Raw genomic sequence first — 26,640 nt, 5'->3', positions numbered from 1 at the left:
GGAATAGGCAGTTTTGAGGAAGGTATGGGAGAGTCGCAGGGAGGTGCTCAGACCTCAGGTTTTGGCTATCCAGAGTATCCGATGGGAGGTATGTCGGAGTACTCGAGTTTTGTGCCATATCCTCCTTATATGCCTTATATGCCTTATCCTTACTATCCACCATATCCGATGTATCCCTCTTCCCCTACCCATCCAAGTGCAGCACACCTAGAGCCAAATGAACCAGTATTACCACCAGAACCAGTAGCCCCTGTTGTTGACAGACATGACCCTAGCTCATCTGGAGGTAAAGTCCAAATGACGGAGTACTTGAAATTGGATGCTCCTAAATACAACACGGGAGAGGATCCATTTGATTACCTCAGAGCAGTTAGGATGATAACCAGTGAATTGGGAGCAGATGATAGGAGAGCCATTGAGATGGCAGGTTTCACACTAAAATGCAAGAAAGCCAGAGAATGGTTTAAGAATTATGTGGAGCCTAGAATGGACAGCATGTCATGGGGAGAGTTCGCCAATGAGTTTGCAGGGTGGGCTTTTCCTGACAATTCGAGGGAGATGAAAGTAATTGAATTTGAACAGTTGAGACAGACAGATGAGATGAGTGTTGATGAATTCACAGATAAGTTCCTGGATCTGCTTCAGTACGTGGGTCAAGCCTATGATACTGATCAGAAGAAAGCAAGGAGATATACGATGAGACTGCATCCCAGGTATGCTTCCTTGATTCTTCCAACAGAAAAGGAGAGTTTCCATACGATAGTAGACGCAGCCAGGAAAATGGAAGCTAGTGCCCATATTCAGAAACAGTCAAAGGCACAGGCTTCGGGTTCTAAAGCCCCCACACCAAGCAGTAAAAGATGGGATAGAGCAAAGGGAACAAAGAGTAAGTTCTGGAGTAAAGTCAAGTCAGGTCTGGGAATAGGTAGTGGCTCAAGCTCTGGCACAGCTCCAGTCTGCAGACGATGCGGAAAACCACATGGAGGAGTTTGTCGGCTGGGATCTACAGCTTGTTTTCGATGTGGACAGGAAGGGCATATTGCTCGGGATTGTCCGCAGATGACTTTTGCACCATCCCAGCAGATGAGTTCAGGCAGTGTGGTACAGCCAGTTGTACGGCCAGCAGCTCCAGTCATGCCTCAGACTAGTGGCAGAGGTAGAGGGAGAGGGGTAGCCTCTACTTCAGCAGCAGGTTCCCGAGGTGGAAATCCGGTAGCCCCAGCACGGATTTTCACAGTGACACAGGAGGAGGCTAACACGTCGAACACAGTGGTGTCAGGTAATCTCATCATTGGGTGTTCAGATGTGTATGCTTTGATGGACCCCGGTGCTTCTCATTCCTTTATTGCTTCGAGAGCCATAGAGCGATTGGGTTTGATCAGTTCTGAGTTAGAGTATCCTCTCTGGGTCAGTGGACCTAGATGTGACCCATCAGTGGCAGTGTCAGTCTGTCGTTTCAGTCCAGTATTCATAGAGGGTAGATGCCTTCCAGCTGACCTTGTGGTTCTAGACTTGACAGATTTTGATGTCATTCTAGGGATGGATTGGCTATCTGCATATAGTGCTACGTTGGACTATCGAGAAAAGCTAGTGAGTCTCAGAGACCAGGATGGGTCAGAGTGTGTCTTCAGAGGAGACAGGAGAGGTACACCCAGAGGTATGATTTCAGCCCTTCAGGCTCGTCGTTTGCTTAGGAGGGGTTGTCAGGGGTTTCTAGCTCATGTGAGAGAGCTAGACAGTCAGGTGAGGGAACCAGCCACAGTACCAGTAGTCCGAGAGTTTCTCGATGTGTTCCCAGACGATTTGCCAGGACTACCACCTGATAGGGAGATAGGGTTTGAAATTGAATTATTGCCAGGTACCAGACCTATCTCTATTCCTCCCTACAGGATGGCGCCAGCTGAGTTAACAGAGTTGAAAAAACAGTTGCAGGACTTGGTAGATAAGGGTTTCATCCGCCCTAGTACCTCACCTTGGGGTGCTCCAGTGCTCTTTGTCAGAAAGAAGGATGGATCCCTGAGACTTTGTATCGACTACAGACAGTTGAACAAGGTCACTATCAAGAATAGGTATCCCTTACCTCGGATTGATGATCTATTTGACCAGCTAGCTGGAGCAGGTTGTTTCTCGAAAATAGATCTGAGATCTGGATATCATCAGTTGAGATTCAGAGAGGCAGATGTGCCTAAGACAGCTTTCCGGACCAGATATGGGCATTATGAGTTCTTAGTGATGCCGTTCGGGTTGACTAACGCCCCTGCAGCATTTATGGATCTCATGAACAGGGTATTTAGTGAGTTTCTGGATCACTTTGTCATTGTGTTTATCGATGATATCTTAGTGTATTCCAGAGATGCAGAGGAGCATGCCCAGCATCTGAGGATCGTTCTGCAGACACTGAGAGAGCATGGTTTATATGCCAAGTTCTCGAAGTGTGAGTTTTGGTTGGGGAGCATTGCCTTCTTGGGACATGTGGTATCAGCAGAGGGTATTGAAGTAGACCCCAAGAAGATAGAGGCTGTAGCTAACTGGCCCAGACCCACGACAGTGACTGAGATTAAAAGCTTTTTAGGACTGGCAGGTTACTACAGGAGGTTCGTTCAGAACTTCTCAAAGATAGCAGCTCCTATGACCAAATTGACGCAGAAGAACCAGAAGTTTATCTGGTTAGACCAGTGTGAAGAGAGCTTTGAGGAGCTCAAGAGGAGATTGACAACAGCACCAGTGTTAGCTCTGCCTGTCAGTAATAAAGAGTTCACAGTGTTCTGTGATGCATCTCGAGTGGGATTGGGTTGTGTATTGATGCAGAGTGATAGAGTAATAGCTTATGCTTCTAGACAGTTGAAGAAGCACGAGTTGAATTACCCTACCCATGACCTGGAGATGGCAGCAGTTATCTTTGCACTTAAGATGTGGCGGCATTACCTCTACGGGGTTAAATGCGAGATCTTCACCGATCACAAGAGTTTACAGTACATCTTAAGTCAGAGAGAGCTGAATTTGCGGCAGAGAAGATGGGTCGAATTGCTCAGTGATTATGATTGTAAAATCCAGTATCATCCGGGTAAGGCGAATGTTGTCGCAGACGCCCTAAGCCGGAAGTCACTAGGCAGTTTATCCCATATAACAGCAGAACGGAGACCAGTTGTGAGGGAGCTTTATAAGCTCTTTGACGAGGGATTACAGTTAGAGTTGTCTGGTACAGGTGCGTTGATAGCACAAATGAGAGTGACTCCTGTGTTTCTGGAGCAGATAGCTCAGAGACAGCACGAGGACCCTGAGTTGATGAAAATTGCCAGGACTGTTCAGTCAGGCAATAGTGTAGAGTTCAGATTTGACAGCAAAGGGATCCTTCGCTATGGGAGTCAACTTTGTGTACCAGATAGGGGCAGTGTGAAGGAAGACATTATGAGGGAAGCTCATAATGCAAGGTATAGTGTTCACCCAGGAGCCACCAAGATGTATCAGGATCTGAAAAGGGTTTATTGGTGGCCAGCCATGAAGAAAGAAGTGGCGCAGTTCGTGACAGCCTGTGAGGTTTGTCAGAGGGTGAAATTAGAGCATCAGAAACCAGCCGGAATGCTTAACCCATTACCGATTCCAAAGTGGAAATGGGAGAACATAGCCATGGATTTTGTAGTGGGTTTACCAGTAGCGTCCAACAGGATAGACTCTATATGGGTGATTGTGGACAGACTCACGAAATCTGCTCATTTCATTCCAGTTAGAAGTAACTATGCTGTGGATAAGTTAGCACAGGTGTATCTGGATGAGATAGTGAGATTACATGGAGTTCCAGTGTCTATAGTTTCAGACAGAGGACCTCAGTTTACCTCCCGCTTTTGGCGGAGTCTGCAAAGTGCAATGGGCACGAGATTAGATTTTAGTACTGCTTTCCACCCACAGACTGATGGACAATCAGAAAGGACCATCCAGACCATAGAGGATATGCTTCGCCTATGTGTGTTAGACTTTGGCGGTTCTTGGAGGCAGCATTTACCTTTGGTGGAGTTTGCCTACAATAACAGCTATCATGCGAGCATCGGGATGGCTCCTTATGAAGCTTTGTATGGGAGGAAGTGCAGATCCCCTGTTTGCTGGGAAGAGGTAGGAGAGAAGGCTCTTGCAGGGCCAGAGTTAGTAGACATTACCAGTCGAATGGTGCCCATGATCAGAGATAGAATCAGAACAGCTCAGAGTAGACAGAAAAGTTATGCAGACGTTCGCAGAAAGCAGTTAGAGTTTCAAGAGGGTAATTGGGTATTGCTAAAAGTGTCTCCAATGAAAGGAGTGGTTCGTTTTGGAAAGAAAGGTAAATTGGCTCCACGGTACATTGGACCCTTTGAGGTATTGCAGAGGATCGGAAATGTGTCGTATAAGCTGGATTTACCTGCTTCTATGGAGAGAATTCACCCGGTATTTCATGTTTCTATGCTACGACAGTTTGTGTCAGATCCAAATCAGGTTCTAAGTGAGCCTGAGGTGGAGATTCATACGGATCTCACCTATATAGAGCAGCCAGTGCAGATTCTGGACACGCAGATTAGACAGCTAAGGAACAAGGAGATTCCGATGGTGAAAGTTCTATGGAACCACCATAATCTAGAAGAGTGCACCTGGGAGACGCGGGAGTCTATGCTCCAGCAGTAACCACATCTGTTTTGAGGTTAGTTTCCTCCTTGTGTTTTGTTTTTGTTGTTTTAGGAACATTCGAGGACGAATGTTCTTAAGGAGAGGAGAATGTAATACCCGGCTAGAGTCCGGCACCGGAATTCCTGTTGTTTGGTGGAATCCGGGGTGTCGAAATTCTAGAAAAAGGTAGAATTTATGTTTTACTAAGTGGTATGATTTGTAGTGATGTTTTACGGTTAATGGAAGTGAGTTTTGAGTTGAAATAACCTAAGGCAGTTGAGCCAAGTTCGGCCGCCGAAGATAAGTTCGGCCGCCGAAAGTGCTCAATATTCGGCTTCCGAATTCAGGTTCGGCCCCCAAATGTTGCATGGTTTTGCATGCGATTCGGCAGCCGAAGCTGAGTTGTTTAGCCAGCAGTTTTGTATCCCTTAGTCAGCATTTTGGACAGGTGTTATCACCAGCTCATGTCCAGACGTTGGCCACGTCTCCCCTGGTTTATTTGCTGAGTTTGAGCAGCTCATGCAGAGTGTTTTGAGTGTGCACAAGGGTTTGAATGGTTTGAAGCAAAAAGCTAAGTTTGTGAGAGTTTGAGAGTTTGAGGAGAGTTGGTCCGTTTTTTCTTGTTCAGAGTGTTCATCTTCGTGTTACAGGAGGTAAGTGATGCTCTTGAACATGTTTTTATGTGTTTTCTGAAGGTTTTATGGAAGGTAAGGGAGAGAGATGCATGTTTCAGTGAGAAGTAGTGGTTTTGATGAAGTTATGCATGTATACATGTTTCTGTGTTTGTTTGATTTGTTGTTTGGGGTTATTAGATAGTTTTGGACCCCTGTGATCATATACATGCGTATATGTGTGTTGAGGAGTATGGTTTGAATGGGTGAAGGGAAGGAGAAGATGGTTTGCCGTTGAAGCTGAGTTCTGGATGAACTCAGGTTCGGCAGCCGAAGGTTCATTCGGCCGCCGAACCTCTTGCATGGTGGCTTGGCTGCCACAGCCTGTTTTGCATGTTCGGCTCTGTTTGGGGGATTCGGCCGCCGAAGGTGCCGCCGAAGGTGCTTGAGTTTCGTCTCTGGAGAGGACATTCGGCCGCCGAACCTGCCGCCGAAAGTGTCCTGTCCAGCTTTCTTTTGCATGCTTTGCAGGGGATAGTTGAGTGAGTTTAAGGGGATTCTTGGGGAAGTTTAAGAGAGTTATTCTACGCTTGTTTGGTCCCTCATTTGAGTCCCATCTGTATAGGTACAGACCAGAGGAACCAGAGAGAGCAGCAGTGAGTACTGCTCCAGAGGTTCAGAACCTGCAGAGTCAGTCAGTCCAGATAGCCAGAGGTGAGTGGAACTAAACGTAATTCTTTTACTTGCAAAATGGAATGTTTTAGCATATCTCATGCATCATGTTTATGCCATAGGTTGATTGCATTAGTATCCACGAATATGTTGCATTGCATTGTTAATTGTTGATGTGAGTACATGCTGAATGATCCCATAGTCACAGACAGGAAGTCCAGGAGCCTTTGACTACGCCCTGGCAGGTATAGCGAAGTCCAGGAGCCTTTGACTACGCCCTGGCAGGTATAGCAAAGTCCAGGAGCCTTTGACTACGCCCTGGCAATGGTAAGTACATAGGTGTTATATACACATATACATATATGACAGGAAGACCAGGTGCTCGATTCTACGCCCTGGCACAGAGTTACTGGGACTATGTGGTGACAGGTTTACTCTTGATGTGGCTTGTCTGTGATATGGTGCATTTCATGAGATCATATTTTACTGAGATGTTTTACTGTTCTACTCACTGGGCTATAGAGCTCATCCCACTCCCTTAACCCCAGTTTTGCAGGTTCAGTGTACAGTGTACAGGGACAGTCCAGCAGAGTGCAGGAAAAGTAAAGAGATCTGTAATAGCTTAGAGTGGACATGTAATATTAAAGAGATGTAATAGTTGTTGCTTGACCTAGTGATGTATGTTTTGTACATGATCTGTATATGTATATATGTTTTCCTGTATGTGAAAACCAGGCTTAACAGGTATGAGTTAACCCATCTAGAGCAAGCTCTAGTCAGGGATACAGAGTACAGAGTACAGGAGTACAGAGTACAGAGATAGTGCATGCACAAGTTAAGCCTTGGTTCAGAAAAGAGTTTTATTTTCACAGAAAATGTATGATCATGTATGAGGTTTACAGGTACACAGAGAGTATAGCAGGCTTGCTACGGGTTCTGGCGGCCTTAAGCCGACCTGAATCCTAGCGCCGGTGACGGTCCATTTTGGGGTCGTTACACTCCACCCCATGTTTATATTAGAAGTCTAAATTCTCTAGATTTTCTCTTAGGGCCACAAATTAGGAGTCTCAAATGGGTATAAATATATCATAATTGAGAGACTAAAAGACTTTTGCTCACATTTGAACACATATACACAGCGGAAATCGCAAAGAACTCAAGGAAGATCTAGAAGGAGAAATTTATCTAGAGTTTTTCTTTCTTCTCTTATTTTTTTGATTTATTTTTCACAATTATTTTAGGATGATTTTGGATAATTTCTCAATAGAGTTTATTGTTAAATTCTTGAACATGAGCAACTAAATTCTTTATTAGGGGACTTGATGTAGCTTGGATTATTGATTCTCTTTAATTTATTTGAGTTGATTTTCTTTACCAATATATTATTCAATTCTTGAGATTAATACTTTTGAATACCTATGGGATGCTTGAATGATTTTATCATACTGTAAGGGAACATTTTAGAATTAAGAATTGAATATCACAGGAATATTAATTGCATTGGGAATGAAGACTTGATTTGTGGAGCCTCAGACAAAATAATCACATGAAATTAATTAGAGAGCTATCAGATTATTGAGAGAGAGGTGATAAACTTTAGTTAATTAATTTGGTCTTACTCGGGAGAGAGGGTCAATTACCTTAGAATTATTTGCTCTAGATTTGATAATTAAAATTGAATTGTTAACCAAATTAACTAATTGAATCAGGTCCAAGTAAAATCAAGGTACCATAATAATAAATATTAATTGTTTCACGAATCCTACCTTGTTAAGTGTTCAATTTTATCTTCTTATTTTATTTTAAGTTTACAATCATCTTTCACAATTGGTAGTCTAAATAATAATTAGATTTACAAATATTTGGATATTTAATTTCTAGTCCCTGTAGATACTCTACTCTACTACCTCTTTATTACTTGAGACGATTCCATACACTTATGGATATTGCACAGTGAACAGCCTGTCAGTACTCTTCAACAAGAAGGGGTAGGATGTTCTCATTCAAGGTGACATGATTGATGATGTAGCACTGTATCTAGTTGAAAAATATGGATTCCAAAGAGATATATTGAATCGATAGTGTGGACAGTCCAATTGACTCATGGATATTTGATTCAGGTGCATCATTCCATTCTTCTCTAAACAGACAATTATTCTATAATTTTAAGTCTGAAAATTATAAGGAAGTGTATCTTGCTGATTATAAAACCTTGGAGATTGTTGGAAAAGGGGATGTGTGTATCCAAACCTCAGGTGGGTGTAAGTGGAAGCTGCAAGATGTCTAGTATATTTTTGACTTAAAGAAGACTATTATCTCTATTGACAAACTAGATAGTATAGGTTATAAAGCAGTGTTCAAGGAGAGTTCATGGAAAATTATGAAAGGAGATTGTTAGAAAAGGGGATGAGTGTATCCAAACCTCAGGTGGGGGTAAGTGGAAGCTGCAAGATGTCTAGTATATTTTTGACTTAAAGAAAACTATTATCTCTATTGACAAACTAGATAATATGGGTTATAGTATGGGTTATAGAGCAGTGTTCAAGGAGAGTTCATGGAAAATTATGAAAGGAACTATGGTGATAGCCGAAGACACAAAATCCATGATAAAAAGTAAAACTAATGCTTTGTTCTTGTATTATTAATTTATCCAAATATTTTAAAAATCACATTATCCCACACTTTATGAGAATGTTGTAATTGAAATTTTCTAAAATATTTTGAAGAATTTTAATTTTATTAGGTAAATAAAATTATTAGTTTGTTGGTTTTTTTGTAATCCTATTATTTTTCACCCAATTTTGTATTGGTCTTTTTAATCAATGAATTATTAAAATTTAATTTAGTGGTAATATATAATAATAAGTAGGATATATGATTTACTTAGTTAAATATTTATGAGAATTTTTGTTTATAAATCTTTTTACATCAATGCAATTTTTGTTAATAAATTTCTCTTTATGTATTATTATTATTTGAAATTTTCTGACTTTTAATTAAGAAGACATCGGATAAATATTAGAAAAAATTAATCATTATTATCTAAACTCATATATATTTTTTTATTTACACATATTTCACTATTTAATTATTTTTAATGTCTTTTAATTTATTTTTTTTTACACTTCAACAAATTTTAAAATATAATTTCCTCTAAAATAAAAAATAAAAATGAATTCAGTGATTTTTTAAAACTTTTTAATAGGTTAACATATTTGTTTTATATTAAAAATATATTGTATGTGTATTAATAAAAAACTTATATGTTAGTTATTGGATGCTTAAATTTCAATTTCCTATGAGCAACGTAATATAAAATAAGAAAATAAAAAAAAAATAGAGAAGAAGAAAAAATAAAGAGATTTACAAATTCGGATCGATTTTTATGAATCGTCCTACGTCTCGAAAAAGAGAATATTTTGTTCATAATGAGTTATAGAGAAGAGAATAATCACATATGAGTACAAGCTCGATTGTAGATCAACAAAATGACAGAGAAAATAATCACAACGCTTTTTCATTTTGCGCACTTTTTACACCCAAAACAGAGATATGTCTACTCCCTAAATAATAGATTGAATGGCTTGATCCATGAAAAAGACTGAAAAACTATAATATATTTTAAAAGTTCATTATTTATTAACTATAATATTTTATAGATGCTAATCTATAAAATATATATCTTTAATTATTATCATTATTTTGTTTACTCCATGATTATTTGATATGAAAAATCTTGCCCATCAAGTTTTTAATCAAACTTTTAACCCCAAGATGTCCCTTATTTTATACCAATGTCTTTGTTAATTTTTAGAATAATTATTATCGTACCATTATATTTTTTTCTAACTAATTAAAATATCTTTATTTTTTAAAATTATATAAAAATGCTTTCATAATTTGATTCTGTTAATTCATCAGGACATTCGAATAGTTTTTATTGCCTTTTACCATTATTTTTTAAATTAAACGTGTAAAAAATTATTTTTACGTCTAAATTACCCTTTTTATAACAATAAAACTCACTCTTTTCTCTCTTTCTGGCATTTCTCCACATCTCTCTACCTCTCATTTTCTATCCCTATGTCTAGTATGAAAGCCTCTCATAATTTTGACAAGGAACGTCCAGTGACTAGACAAGAAACAAGAGGCGCAGCAATCGTTGTTTCTAAGGTCCTCAAGCATGCCTTAATGAAAAAATTGCATAGTTTTTGTAATTATTTAGATCCTTGGAATTTTCTAGCCAAGTACAACCAGTGAGAAATTTCCTTTCTAGAGGATAGTTGGCTTTTATTTTTGTTGTTGTAGAGGGAAAGAGGGAAAAAAATATTTTTGGTTTTGATTCTACTCATGTACATTCATATGTGGAATGTAATATTCATTACTTTTGGTGAAAGCTCCCATTTTTGTCATTTATGTATTAAGCTCCTTATATATGAGGATCTCACATATAATCCTAAAGTTGGTCTATGGAAACAAATATTCATAAAAGGCCACAAGGCCATTTGGGCATGGGTCCCACATATAATCTGAGCGCTGGTCTACGAAAATAAACATTCGTAAAAAGCCACAAGGCCATCCAGGCATGGGTCTTGCATAACAAGATATCTCATGCCAGGCCATAAGGCAATTGCCAAGCCATAATTCGGGCATTGGACCATGGAAACAGAGACAAATAAGACCATAAGGCAAAAAACTATCAGGCCAGAAGATCGGGCGTTGACCCACTAATCAAGGCATTTCATGCTAGGCTGACTGAACGAGTGTTAGTTCCGCTTCACAAGAAGATTCTAAAGCATTTCATGCCAAACCACAAGGTGAGTATACACCAGGCCGATTGATCGGGTGTTAGTCGTGCTTTACAAAAAGATTCTAAGGCATTTCATGCTAGACCTCAAGGCTGGTATATGCCGACTGACTTGGTGTTAGTCCCGCTTCACAATAAGATTCTAAGGCATTTCATGCCAAACTGCAAGGCGGGTATATGCTAGGCCGATTAACCAGGTGTTAATGCCGCTTTACAAAAAGATTATAAGGCATTTGATGCAAGAAAGATTGTCAGGGCTAGAGAAAGCCCGAAAGCACGTTAGGGCTAGAATTAGGGCTAGGAAATGCCTATAAGGGCTAGAGAAAACTCTTAAGCTCGTCAAGGATAGAGAGTGCTTGGAAACTTGATAGGGTTAGAAAATATCCAGAAGCTCGTCAAGGGTGGAAAAGGCTAAGGAGCTCACAAGAGCTGGAAAAATGCACAAAAGCTCATCAGGGCTGGAAAAATACGTAGAAACCCGTCAGGACTGTAAAAGGCCAAGAAGACTGTCAGAGCTGTAAAAAGCCAAGGAGCTCATCGGGGCTGTAAAAAGCCAAGAAACTCGATAGGGCTAGAAAATGTCCGAAAACTTGTCAAGACTGGAAAAGGCCAAGAAGCACGCAGTGGATGGAAAAATACACGGAAGCTCTTTAGAGCTGAAAAAATACGCGAAAATCCGTTAGGGCTGTAAAAGGCCAAGAAAACCGTCATGGCTGTAAAAAGCCAAGGAGCTCATAGAGACTGTAAAAAGCCAAGAAACTCGATAAAGCTGAAAAATGTCCGAAAGCTCGATAAGGCTGAAAAAACATCAAAGAACTCGCAAGGGCTAGAAAAATGTCCAGAAGCTCGTCAGGGCTAGAAAATGCTCGGAAACTCGTCAAGGTATTACTATATCACTCGGACCAATTTTTACCATACAAGATCTTGGAACTAACTGGTCAGCAAAGCAAGTAAAAAAGTAAGGACATCCTGCGTTCAGCTCGGATAAACAAGCCACATGTTCCAGATCATAAAGACAACTATCACCTTCGAATCTAAAGAATCGAAGACCAGCAGAGGACATCTGATACTACATGAGACTCACTCAAAGTAAGCAGTGGACTATCACTATAAGACAGGGCCATGTGGCAAGGATCTGATAAACCTATACGCGGTCCCACCCATAGAAAAGAAGACCTGGGCGCTTCAGGACAGGTCAGTCTTAGGTCGGATAGACTCGCCCTCTCAACTTTGTGGCAAGTCTCTATAAGAAAATTACTGATAAACAGCTACAATATAGCATATTCTCTTTACACCTGCAATCATGGAATTCCCGACTAATTAGCCGGTGAAGATCCTTTGCCAATGAGCCCGTCACATCATCATCGGATTATTAGAAAATATTATATTTATCTCCATCTTCTTATAATATAAAAGGAGAATGACCACAGAAGTAAAAGTATACTATTCTATCACACTACTAAAATTTTAAGCAATTCATTACATTTGCCCTGTGTTCATTATACTGACTTGATTGGCGGAGTCCACTTCACCTTTTTTTTCTTGCAGAATTGACCAATTACAACACAATTCTATTTCAGTCACGTCATGCAACATTAATATATAATTTAAAATTTAAAATCAATGAAATTTCTATTACATGTAAATGAAAAAAAATGTTAGGGGAATTAGCTGGTGATAAGGATAATAAGTATTTCAACTTTATAATAAATTAGTTATAATTAAAGTTGAATTTATGAATTCTATATGAATACTACTATATACAATTAGAATTTTAAAGTTATAAAAATTCTAAAATAATTTAATTTAAATAATAAAATATATAACTGTAATAACTTAAATGATTAAGAAGTCTACCTTATTGTTTCCTTTCCCTTTTTTTTAAATTATAGATTATATATTATTACAATGTGGGATGATTACAAGAAAAGCCCAGTGATTGCAATTTGCAAAAATAAAGTGCCCTTCAAATTTTGGCTTTTGATAGTCAAAATTGCTTTAAAAAATCATTTTGAAATTTTCTTTTATTTACCTTTTTTTAGTAAAATTTATTAAATTTTTATAATTTTAAATATTGTTTACTCATCTATAATATTTATAATACACATCGAAGTGTGAAGGGAGGAAAAACACTCTAAATTTACTTAAATGTAATTATTTTAATTTAATTTAAATTTTATTATATAAAATAATTTTAGAGTTTATTTTATTTTAAAATTTTTAGTTCCATTTGTATTTAAATTTTATTTTTTACTATCAATTTAAATAAATTCTATAACATAAATTGATCCAAATGAATTTATAAACAAATATAAAATTTGTTTGTAAAAAAAATATTTTTAAAATATTCATTTATAAAACGGTTACCGTTACAGTATTTTGTTAAATTTTTATAGTGAATTAAATGAATTCAATTATTAAAATTATTGATTAGATTTAAATTTAAATATAATAATTTTTGAAAATAAAAAAAACTAAAATAAGAAATTCCTGAGCTTCAGTTGAAAATGATAAAAAAAAAAAAAGTTTAGTCCATAATAAATGAAATATTTTAAAAATAAATATAAAATCAATAAATATCATTGTTTTCAAGATTTGTAGTGAGTAATCATTCTGGGTAAAGTTAAACAATGCATCTATTTAACTCTATTGAGTGTTATATTCAATCTTTTTTTCTTTGGTTAATTTTAATATAATTCTAAAAAATTATAATTTTAATAGTACTAAAAAATTATAATTTTAATAGTACTAAAAGGCCAATTGAGAATTAAAACTTATTTAATAAAATATTGAAAATTATGTAATTATTTTATAATTTATAATAAAATATTGAGTACTATAAATTATGGCATAAGTTAATAATGTCTTTTATGATTATTTTCTTTTTTATTTTATTTTAAATTCTACATTTTTAACTAATACATTTTAACTTATTAATTCATTTTACACCTTGTTAAAAACAAAATTATGATAAAAATTTGTCAATGTAATAATTTGAACATAATTAAACGCTTTAATCTTATTGGTTATTTTATAAATGTTACAAACTATAGGGACAACTTTTTAAACTTATCAAAATAAAACCATTCTAGAAATTATGTTTTGGTTAAAAAATAAAAAAGAAAATCACTATTTTTTAAATATGATGTTATTCATGTTATTGATATTTTAAATAACATAAATTGATAGTGAGACTCCATTTATTTTTGGAAATTAATTTGTATTTAAAAAATATTTCTATGAAAAAGTATTTTTTACGAAATAAATTTATATATAGATGTTTTAATATGTAGAAAATGACTTTTTAAAAAAAAAATTTTTTTTTAAATTGGCTTAACTTTTTTATTAATCAGGAAAATATTTTTTGTTAATTAATTTTAGTGAATAGTTAGAAACACGAAAAATGGTTATTTTATAAATGTTACAAACTATAGGGACAACTTTTTAAACTTATCAAAATAAAACCATTCTAGAAATTATGTTTTGGTTAAAAACTAAAAAAGAAAATCACTATTTTTTAAATATGATGTTATTCATGTTATTGATATTTTAAATAACATAAATTGATAGTGAGACTCCATTTATTTTTGGAAATTAATTTGTATTTAAAAAATATTTCTATGAAAAAGTATTTTTTACGAAATAAATTTATATATAGATGTTTTAATATGTAGAAAATGACTTTTTAAAAAAAAAATTTTTTTTTAAATTGGCTTAACTTTTTTATTAATCAGGAAAATATTTTTTGTTAATTAATTTTAGTGAATAGTTAGAAACACGAAAAATATTTTTTAAAAAATATTTGGATGAAATAAATGGTGCTTGAATTAAATATTTTTAGGTGTTCAACCAAGAGCTTCAAGTGCTCTGGTATTTCTATTAAACACTGAGCTGACCATTTCCTTTAAGAAATAAAAGAAGCAGCAGCAAGAGGTATTTCTCTATATGTGTGATTTAGTTCTGATTTTTCTTATATTGCTTTGTACAAATAATAAAAAGAAAATCTGAGTTAGTTATCCGATGCTTTTTATTTAACGTGCTCCATATTCTTAATGTTTTTTCCTTTGAGTATCTTTGTGAAATAATATAATATAATAATATAATATAATAATAATAAATAAATAATTAAATAAATAAAAATCAATTAACTTTTTTTATTAAATATCACATATTTTATTAAAATATTAAATTAATAATGCAAATCATCCACGACTATACAAAATATTTAGGTGAGTATATAAACTATTATTAAATTAATAATGCAAATCAAGAGGCCCATTGAATCTCTTGTAATGACAATATATTGCTAATTAATCTAATTAAATCCGTAATTATTTAATTGAATTAATAACAAATAGCAATTAATATATTAGTTTATATTAAGAAAGTAGTAGATTTAATTTAAATAAAACGCGTGTTTTTATTGATCAAGTTTGAGTTATTCTCTCTTAATGCATTTGACTAATTAAATCTACATGCATATTGGGGTTGTTTGTTAACTAGAAATTAATTTAAGCGCAAAGCGGATTAATTTATTCATAATGAAGAATTGGTGGGATTTGCGTGTTTGATCACTATAACCAAACAATATATAATAATATGAAATATTTTTTCTAACCAATGATCAACTACAAAATATCTCAATTTGATTACTTTCAGCTGAAAGTTTTAATTAATTATTTGTTTCTTAAATTTCAATTGCATTATTTATTATTTTTCTTTTAAGTTTATTCTTTTGGCTTGCCCAAGACAAAATCACTTTCACAAAAAAACTCTCTTATTCTCACTTTTTGTATTAAACTACTCTTTTATTTCAAATTGGTCATCTAAATTAAATAGAATTAAGGTTTATGTGAGATCGATACTCACTTACCCTATCTACAAGTTCTTATCAATCAAGAAAAGGGAAGTAAATTTTAAATTAACGGATTCAACACCCGTCAAATTTTGACGCCGCTGCCAGGGACCTCTAACAATTTGTCTTTGTTTTTATGATCAGATATAAGAATAGCAGAATTCAATTTGATCTAGAAATCGAGAAGACTGCAAACAGGTTGAGGAAAGCAACCAAATTGCAAAAACAGGCCAATTTGGGAGCCTCTTAACTATCTGCCCGATCACCTCAATGCAGCGAAGAAACCTCATCTTCAACACCAACTGAGCCTCCAATTGACACAAACCAAAGAGACAATATGGCCGCAGCTGTTGCCGCTGAAGAGCAATCCCTTTGCATCACATACCCAGTACTGAATGCACCCTTGGAATTACGAACAGATATGATTCATATGTTACCAAAATTCCAAGGTTTGGAGAATGAAGACCTCCATTGTCATCTAAATGAGTTTTATGTGGTTTGTTCAAGTATGAAACCACAAGGTATAACTAACGAACAAATAAGGTTGGTAGCTTTTCCTTTCACTTTAATTGAATCCGCTAAGGATTGGCTCTACTATTTGCCCCCAGGATTAATCACCACTTGGGCGCAAATTAGAGACTTATTCTTAGAAAGATTTTTTTACAGCGACTAAAGCATCATCAATAAGAAAGGAAATAAGTGGAATTAAATAAAGAAAGAATGAAACTTAACATGAATATTGGGAAAGGTATAAGAAATTAATTGCAAGTTGTTCAAAACATGGAATCACTCCAAAACAGCTTAACCTTCACTTCTATGAAGGACTTTTGCCATTAGAATGAAGAATAATTGATGCTACTAGTGGAGGTGCCATTTCAGAAATGGAACCTGAAGAAGGTAAAATCTTAATCTCCAAATTAGCCGCCAATTTTAGACAATATGGCCAAGAAATGCCAATGAAGTAAGTATTGCATCTTTAAATTCTAAAATTTCACAACTAACAGTTGCAATTCAACAATTGGCTGCAGGGAATAATGCACAAACTTGTGGCATTTGCAAACAAGCAGATCGCCCTATAGATATGTGTCTTATCCTTCAAGAAGGAGAGCAACAGGTAAACGCCATTGGAGGGTTCAATGGACAATAAAGGAAGTATGATCCATTTTCAAGTATTTACTGTAACGACCCGAAAATCGGACCGCTACCGGCGCTAGGATCCAGATCGGCTTAAGGCCGCCGGGACCCGTAGCAAGCCTAACATGAAACCTGTAAACCTGTTTAATCACATACATGATCAACAACATACATAAAAATTAAAACTTTTCTTTCATACATTCTATCATACACCAAACTCAACCTGTGCATGTACTGAACATAATCATAAACATAAACTTGACCACTCTGTGGGATCTCATCAATGCCCCCAATGGGTGGCATAACATGTGTTGAGTTGGTTTACATCTACATCATAAAGCATCTAAGATCATGTATTAAAAGGGATAACAACATCCATAGGGTCAAGCACAACTTCTAATCCTCAATATTATTATACATAACATGACTATTCAAACTTTACATCATCTTACAATTTATCATGTCCACTTTCTATCTATTACAAACACATGACTCTACTCTTCTTGACTTTTCTGTCTAGCCCGTACCTGCAATCCTGGGGGATTAGGGAAAAGGGGTGAGCTACAAGAGCCCAGTGAGTAGAATAATAGAAAACAACATTTAAAATCTCATGCCATCATGTAATGCAACACATCACAACAAATCACATCTCGGATGGTATTGTCACCAATAGTCCTCTACATTCCAAAGTGCCGGGACGTAGAATGGGTACAACCGGTCTTTCTCTTAACAGAACATATCATAACATTCCAATGTGCTAGGGACGTAGAATGGGTACAACCTGGACTTTCTCTTACATAGTGTCAGGGACGTAGAATGGGTACAACTTGGACTTCCATACCATATCATACCGTAACATCATCATACCATATGTGGACTAAAGGATCAACCAATAACCAATCCACATCAACATCATAAATGCAATGCAACATATTCGTGAATTCTAATGCGAACAACCTAATTCATCACATGGCATTCATGATGCATGAACATGCTAAAAACTTTATAATTTATTTGCTTTAAATCGTAAAGGTTTATTCTACTCACCTTTGGCTGAAGCTCTACTGACTCAGAAGCAGCTGAACTCACTGCTAGGGTCCTCGGTTCCTCGGGTCCGAACCTACACAGGTGGACTCAAATGAGGGACCAAACAACTAGAACATAACTCTAAAAACATCCCCCAAAAACCCCCTAAAACACCTCAAAACAATCATGCAAAAACATGTAAAGGAAGGCTGAACAGGGCAGGTTCGGCGGCACCTTCGGCGGCCGAAAGTCCCTCCAGAGCCAAAACCCAGGCAGGTTCGGCGGCACCTTCGGCGGCCGAAAGTCCCAGACAGAGACGAAAGTCTCTTTTCGGGGGCAGGCTTCGGCTGCCGAACCTGGTTTCTGCCAAAGGGCAGAAACTTGGCTCCTCTATGCACATTTGCCTCCAAAACTCCCAATCATGCATAAACCTATTCTACAACACACATACTCAAGCATACAAGCTCTTATGGGCTTCAAACTAACTAAAACCCCATCTACAACACATCAAACAACACAAATCCAACATACATTTCCCATAATCCAACAAAAACCCAAAAAGTCATAAAACCCTACACATGCATTTCTACTTTAAGAATCAACTTAAAACTTGTTAACAACATATAGTGAGCTCAAGATCGGCCCTTACCTCTTGAAGATCGAGAGGAAAACAACCCTAGCTCGAAGATGGGAGAGATTTGAGTTCTTGGACCTCAAAGCTCCAAAACTCGCTTTAAACTCGAAAATCTTCAAAACAAGATGAAAACTTGTGAAAATCGTGAAAGATTTGAAGGAAAGAACTCAAGGATGGTGAGGAACGGCGGAAGGGCTCACCTTGGCCGAAAATGGGGAGAAAGCTCGCCTATTTCGGCTAAGGGGCTCTTTTATAGTGGCTGGCCAGGCCACATTCGGGAGCCGAACGTGCCCCCGCATGCATGCCATGTTCGGCGGCCGAACCTGGGCTTTCCTCACTTATGCCTTCGGGGGCCTAAGGCTCACCCGAAATGCATGCACGTTCGGCGGCCGAACTTTGAGTTTCGGCGGCCGAACCTTGAGTTTCGGCGGCCGAACCTGAGTTTTCCCTTAAGGTTGTTTTCATGCAAAAACTCATTTCCATCTTGCGTAAAACCATAAAACACATTAAAACATTTTATGAAAACATTGTTTTTTCCCTTCTAGAGGTCTCCGACATCCGAGATTCTACCGGACGGTAGGAATTCCGATACCGGAGTCTAGCCGGGTATTACATTCTCCCCCCCTTAAGAACATTCGTCCCCGAATGTTCCTCAACTAGCATAAAGCATGGCATACACATATCATACATACAAAGCACATAAAACTCACAAGGAACAAACCTCAGAAAAGATAAGGGTATTGCTGGAGCATGGACTCCCGTGTCTCCCAAGTGCATTCTTCCATATTGTGGTGGTTCCACAGGACTTTCACCATCGGGATTTCCTTGTTTCTCAGCTTTCTGATCTGGGTGTCTATGATCTGCACTGGCTGCTCAACATAGGTGAGATCATCTTGGATCTCCACATTAGGCTCACTAAGAACCTTGCCCGGATCTGACACAAACTTCCTCAACATTGAAACATGGAAAACCGGATGGATTCTTTCCATTAAAGCAGGCAAATCTAGCTTGTACGACACATTCCCAATCCTCTGCAAGATTTCAAAGGGTCCGATGTATCGTGGGGCTAGTTTACCTTTCTTCCCAAAGCGAACCACTCCTTTCATAGGAGACACCTTGAGCAATACCAGATCCCCCTCCTGAAACTCTACTTGCCGTCTGCGGATGTCTGCATAACTCTTCTGTCTGCTTGCAGCAGTCTTGATCCTCTCTCTGATTATGGGTACCACCCTGCTGGTAATCTCTACTACCTCGGGCCCTGCCAAGGCCTTTTCTCCAACTTCTTCCCAGCAAACAGGTGACCTGCACTTCCTCCCATATAAAGCTTCATATGGAGCCATCCCGATGCTAGCATGATGGCTGTTATTGTAGGCAAACTCCACCAAAGGTAGATGTTGCCTCCAAGAACCGCCAAAGTCCAGCACACACATTCTGAGCATATCCTCGATAGTCTGGATGGTCCTTTCGAACTGTCCGTCCGTCTGGGGGTGGAAGGCAGTACTGAAATCCAACCTGGTACCCATGGCATTCTGCAGACTCCGCCAAAACCTGGAGGTGAACTGGGGCCCTCTATCAGACACTATTGAAACAGGAACCCCATGCAGCCTGACGATCTCATCCACATATACCTGCGCCAACTTGTCCACAGAGTAGCCACTCCTGACAGGGATGAAGTGAGTAGATTTGGTGAGTCTGTCCACAATCACCCATATGGAGTCCAATCTGTTGGACGTCGCCGGTAACCCCACTACGAAGTCCATAGCTATATTCTCCCATTTCCACTCTGGAATAGGTAGCGGGTTAAGCATTCCAGCCGGCTTCTGATGTTCCAGCTTCACCCTCTGACACACTTCGCAGGCTGACACAAACTATGCCACTTCTTTCTTCATCGCTGGCCACCAATAAACTTTCTTCAGGTCTTGATACATCTTGGTGGCTCCGGGGTGAACACTGTATCTTGCATTATGAGCCTCTCTCATAATGTCTCCTTTTAGCCCTATGTCATCTGGTACACACAATCGACTCCCATCGCGGAGGATCCCCTTACTGTCAAATCTGAACTCACTGTCCTTGCCTGACTGAACAGTCCTGGCAATTTTCACTAACTCTGGGTCCTCATGCTGTTTCTGAGCCACTTGCTCCAGAAACACAGGTGTCACTCTCATCTGGGCCACTAAAGCACCTGTACCAGACAACTCCAACTGTAGACCTTCATCAATGAGCTTGTAGAACTCCTTCACCACTGGTCTCCTCTCTGCCGTGATGTGGGATAGACTGCCTAGTGACTTTTGGCTTAGGGCGTCTGCCACAACATTCGCCTTACCCGGATGATACTGAATCTTGCAATCATAGTCACTCAGCAGCTCTACCCATCTCCTCTGTCTCAAATTCAAATCTCTTTGACTCAGGATGTACTGTAGGCTCTTATGATCCGTGAAGATCTCACATTTAGCCCCATAGAGGTAGTGCCTCCACATCTTGAGTGCAAAGATTACTGCTGCCATCTCAAGGTCATGTGTGGGGTAATTCAACTCATGCTTCTTCAGCTGCCTAGAAGCATAAGCAATCACCGTCTCATTCTGCATTAGTACACAACCCAGTCCCACACGGGACGCATCACAGAAGACTGTAAAGTCCTCATCACAAGATGGCAGAGCTAACACTGGTGCTGAAGTCAACCTCTTCTTAAGCTCTTCAAAACTCTCTTCGCACTGGTCGGTCCATACAAACTTTTGATTCTTCTTGGTTAGTCTGGTCAGAGGGGCTGCTATTTTCGAGAAGTCCTGAACGAACCTCCTGTAGTAACCTGCCAAACCCAAGAAACTCCTGATTTCCGTCACTGAAGTGGGTCTAGGCCAGTTAGCCACAGCTTCTACCTTCTTGGGGGTCCACCTCTATCCCATTCTCTGACACTACATGCCTCAAGAATGAAATGCTCCTCAGCCAGAACTCACACTTGGAGAACTTGGCATACAAGCCATGTTCCCTCAAGGTCTGCAGAACCAACCTCAGATGATGGGCATGCTCCTCTGCATTCCTGGAATACACCAAGATATCATCTATGAAGACAATAACAAAGTGATCCAGGTATTGACTAAACACTCTGTTCGCAGGGGCGTTGGTTAACCCGAACGGCATTACAAGGAACTCAAAATGCCCATATCTGGTCCTGAAAGCTGTCTTTGGCACATCTTCTTCCCTAATCCTTAGCTGATGGTACCCCGATCTCAGATCTATTTTGGAGAAACAACCTGCTCCGGCTAGCTGGTCGAATAGATCGTCGATCCTTGGCAATGGGTACTTATTCTTGGTAGTGACTTTGTTCAACTGCCTGTAGTCGATACAAAGCCTAAGGGATCCATCCTTCTTTTTCACAAACAAAACTGGTGCACCCCAGGGTGAGGTGCTCGGTCGGATGAAGCCCTTTTCTACCAGCTCTTGCAACTGTTCCTTCAATTCTTTCAACTCGACTGGAGCCATCCTGTAGGGAGGGATAGAGATCGGTCGGGTTCCAGGCATCAGTTCTATCTCGAACTCTATCTCCCTAGCAGGTGGTAAACCTGGCAGCTCGTCTGGGAAGACGTCTAGAAACTCTCTAACCACTGGCACCGAGGCGGGCTCTCTAACCTGACTGCTAAGCTCTCTCACATGAGCCAAATACCCCTGACATCCATTCCTAAGCAACCTACGAGCCTGAATAGTTGATATCAGACCTCTAGGTGTACCCCTCCTATCTCCCCTGAAGACAACCTCTGACCCATCCTGACCTCTGAACCTGACTACCTTGTCCCTGCAGTTCAAGGTAGCACCATGGGTAGATAACTAGTCCATCCCTAGAATGACGTCAAAATCTGTCAAGTCTAGAACCACAAGGTCGGCGGACAAGCATCTTCCCTCAACAAAGACTGGACTGCACTGGCAGACTGACTCTGCCACTGATGGATCACACTTGGGTCCACTGACCTAGAGAGGACACTCTAACTCAGAGATCATCAACCCCAACCTCTGGACGGCTCTCGGAGCAATAAAAGAATGAGATGCACCAGGGTCCATCAAGGCATACACATCTGAACAACCAATGACTAAGTTACCTGCCACCACGGTGTTAGATGCATCTGCCTCCTGTTGAGTCATCGTAAAGATCCGTGCTGGAGCTGATGGACCTTCACCTCTGAAACCCGCTGAAGAAGAGGCTGCTCCTCTTCCTCTACCTCTGCCACTGGCCTGAGTCATGGCTGGAGCTGCTGGTTGAGCCACACTACCAGAAGCTGTCTGCTGAGACTGTGCTCCAAAAGCTGCCCTAGGACACTCCCGAGCCATGTGTCCCTCTTGCCCGCATCTGAAACAGGCTGCTGTCCCAGCCCGGCAAACTCCCCTGTGTGGCCTACTACACTTTGCACAAACTGCATTATCCGCACCAGAGCTTGAGCCACTCCCTAGTCCCAGACTAGACTTGACTTTGTTCCAAAACTTGTTCTTCTTCGGCTTCCTAGTGGTGTTACTCCACTTTTTGCTACTTGAAGCTGCTGCACTCAAAGAATAAGAGCCTGGGGTCTTGGAACCAGAAGACTGTGCCACTGACTGTCTGACTGTTCCCTGAACGATGGCACTGGCCTCCATTTTCCGGGCCATATCCACTATGGCATGGAAGCTCTCCCTATCTGCTGATTGGATCAAGGAGGAATATCTGGAGTGGAATTTCATGATATACCTCCTTGACCTTTTCTGGTCTGAGTCAAGATTTTGCCCTGCAAATGGCAATAGCTCCAAGAATCTGTCTGTGAACTCCTCTACACCCATCTCATCAGTCTGCTTCAACTGCTCAAACTCTATCATCTTCAGCTCCCTTGAACTATCTGGGAAAGCCCATCCTGCAAACTCGTTTGCAAACTCCTCCCAAGACATGCTGTCCACTCTCGGGTTCACATAATTTTTGAACCACTTTCGTGCCTTCTTGCACTTAAGCGTGAACCCAGCCATCTGAATGGCTCTACTGTCATCAGCCCCAATCTCCTCTGTGATCACCTTAACCCTTTCAAGATACACAAATGGGTCATCCCCTTTTTCATACTGAGGAGCACCCAGTTTCATGTAGTCGGTCATCTTGACCTTACTCCCACTGGCTGAGCTAGGTCTAGAAGGTTGAGTAATTGGGGCTGCTGGTTCTGTAGGTGGTGGAGGTGGTGCAACATTTTCTGAGGTAGGGTTTGCTGGATTTGGATAGTAAGGTGGGGGTGGATACATTGGGTATTGTGAATATGGTGGGTAGTAGGGTGGGTATGGCATCTGTGTGGGATAAGGGGTGAAGCTAGGGTAATCCGATGTACCTCCCATCGAATACCCGGGATTTTGTGAGAAGTGTGGGTAGTGGGGTGGCTGAACAAATCCCGAGGCCTGAGTGCCTCCTTGGGACTCTCCCATTCCCTCTTCTGACATGCTAACTTCCAGACTGCCATCCCTCCTCTACTCTACATCCATATCATCCCCCATGTCTTCTGATATTCCTCCCTGAACTGTTCCCCTCACTGATCTGCTCCTACCCAGATCCAGAGACCTCCTAGGATCTCTTACTGCTCTTTCTCTGTTAGACCTACTAGACATTGCCCTAGGCAATGTAGGAGGACGGGCGCTCATGCCCTCATCCTCAGGTGGCACTCCAGTCAATCGTGCAGATCGACGAGTTTCTCTCATCTTGTTTTCTGAAAGGCAGCACATAACAAGCAGACATTAGCATCATATGGTTCATGTGGGCACACATGAACCCTCATCACATACATTACATATCATTAATGCACATGCATATAATCATGGCATTTCACATCATCATGCAAGACAGGACTTCACATCCTATCCTAGTGGACATGATCCTCCTATTGTGCTTGACCTTCTATAACATCTATAAGCCCGACACTCTAGGTCCGACCATATGAACCAGGCTCTGATACCATTCTGTAATGACCCGAAAATCGGACCGCTACCGGCGCTAGGATCCAGATCGGCTTAAGGCCGCCGGGACCCGTAGCAAGCTTGACATGAAACCTGTAAACCTGTTTAATCCCATACATGATCAACAACATACATAAAAATTAAAACTTTTCTTTCATACATTCTATCATACACCAAACTCAACCTGTGCATGCACTGAACATAATCATAAACATAAACTTGACCACTCTGTGGGATCTCATCAATGCCCCCAATGGGTGGCATAACATGTGTTGAGTTGGTTTACATCTACATCATAAAGCATCTAAGATCATGTATTAAAAGGGATAACAACATCCATAAGGTCAAGCACAACTTCTAATCCTCAATATTATTATACATAACATGACTATTGAAACTTTACATCATCTTACAATTTATCATGTCCACTTTCTATCTATTACAAACACATGACTCTACTCTTCTTGACTTCTCTATCTAGCCCGTACCTGCAATCCTGGGGGATTAGGGAAAAGGGGTGAGCTACAAGAGCCCAGTGAGCAGAATAATAGAAAACAACATTTAAAATCTCATGCCATAATGTAATGCAACACATCACAACAAATCACATCTCGGATGGTATTGTCACCAATAGTCCTCTACATTCCAAAGTGTCGGGACGTAGAATGGGTACAACCGGTCTTTCTCTTAACAGAACATATCATAACATTCCAATGTGCCAGGGACGCAGAATGGGTACAACCTGGACTTTCTCTTACATAATGCCAGGGACGTAGAATGGGTACAACCTAGACTTCCATACCATATCATACCGTAACATCATCATACCATATGTGGACTAAAGGATCATCCAATAACCAATCCACATCAACATCATAAATGCAATGCAACATATTCGTGAATTCTAATGCGAACAACCTAATTCATCACATGTCATTCATGATGCATGAACATGCTAAAAACTTTATAATTTATTTGCTTTAAATCGTAAAGGTTTATTCTACTCACCTCTGGCTGAAGCTCTACTGACTCAGAAGCAGCTGAACTCACTGCTGGGGTCCTCGGTTCCTCGGGTCCGAACCTACACAGGTGGACTCAAATGAGGGACCAAACAACTAGAACATAACTCTAAAAACATCCCCCAAAAACCCCCTAAAGCACCTCAAAACAATCATGCAAAAACATGTAAAGGAAGGCTGAACAGGGCAGGTTCGGCGGCACCTTCGGCGGCCGAAAGTCCCTCCAGAGCCGAAACCCAGGCAGGTTCGGCGGCACCTTCGGCGGTCGAAAGTCCCAGACAGAGACGAAAGTCTCTTTTCGGGGGCAGGCTTCAGCAGCCGAAAGGCTTGCCTCCCCAGCCATGTTCGGCGGCCGAAAGTCCTTCGGCTGCCGAACCTGGTTTCTACCAAAGGGCAGAAACTTGGCTCCTCTATGCACATTTGCCTCCAAAACTCCCAATCATGCATAAACCTATTCTACAACACACATACTCAAGCATACAAGCTCCTATGGGCTTCAAACCAACTAAAACCCCATCTACAACACATCAAACAACACAAATCCAACATACATTTCCCATAATCCAACAAAAACCCAAAAAGTCATAAAACCCTACACATGCATTTCTACTTCAAGAATCAACTTAAAACTTGTTAACAACATATAGTGAGCTCAAGATCGGCCCTTACCTCTTGAAGATCGAGAGGAAAATGACCCTAGCTCGAAGATGGGAGAGATTTGAGTTCTTGGACCTCAAAGCTCCAAAACTCGCTTTAAACTCGAAAAATCTTCAAAACAATATGAAAACTTGTGAAAATCGTGAAAGATTTGAAGGAAAGAACTCAAGGATGGTGAGGAACGGCGGAAGGGCTCACCTTGGCCGAAAATGGGGAGAAAGCTCGCCCATTTCAGCTAAGGGGCTCTTTTATAGTGGCTGGCCAGGCCACATTCGGGAGCCGAACGTGCCCCCGCATGCATGCCATGTTCGGCGGCCGAACCTGGGCTTTCCTCACTTATGCTTTCGGGGGCCTAAGGCTCACCCAAAATGCATGCACGTTCGGCGGCCGAACTTTGATTTTCGGCGGCCGAACCTGAGTTTTCCCTTAAGGTTGTTTTCATGCAAAAACTCATTTCCATCTTGCTTAAAACCATAAAACACATTAAAACATTTTATGAAAACATTGTTTTTCCCTTCTAGAGGTCTCCGACATCCGAGATTCCATTAGATGGTAGGAATTGCGATACCGGAGTCTAGCCGGGTTTTACATTTACAATCCAGGATGGAGAGATCATCCAAATTTTAGCTATGGGCATAGACAGCAGA

Source organism: Manihot esculenta, chromosome 13 (assembly GCF_001659605.2).
Source record: "Manihot esculenta cultivar AM560-2 chromosome 13, M.esculenta_v8, whole genome shotgun sequence".
Taxonomy (NCBI): domain Eukaryota; kingdom Viridiplantae; phylum Streptophyta; class Magnoliopsida; order Malpighiales; family Euphorbiaceae; genus Manihot; species Manihot esculenta.
This window is presented reverse-complemented; position numbering follows the sequence as displayed.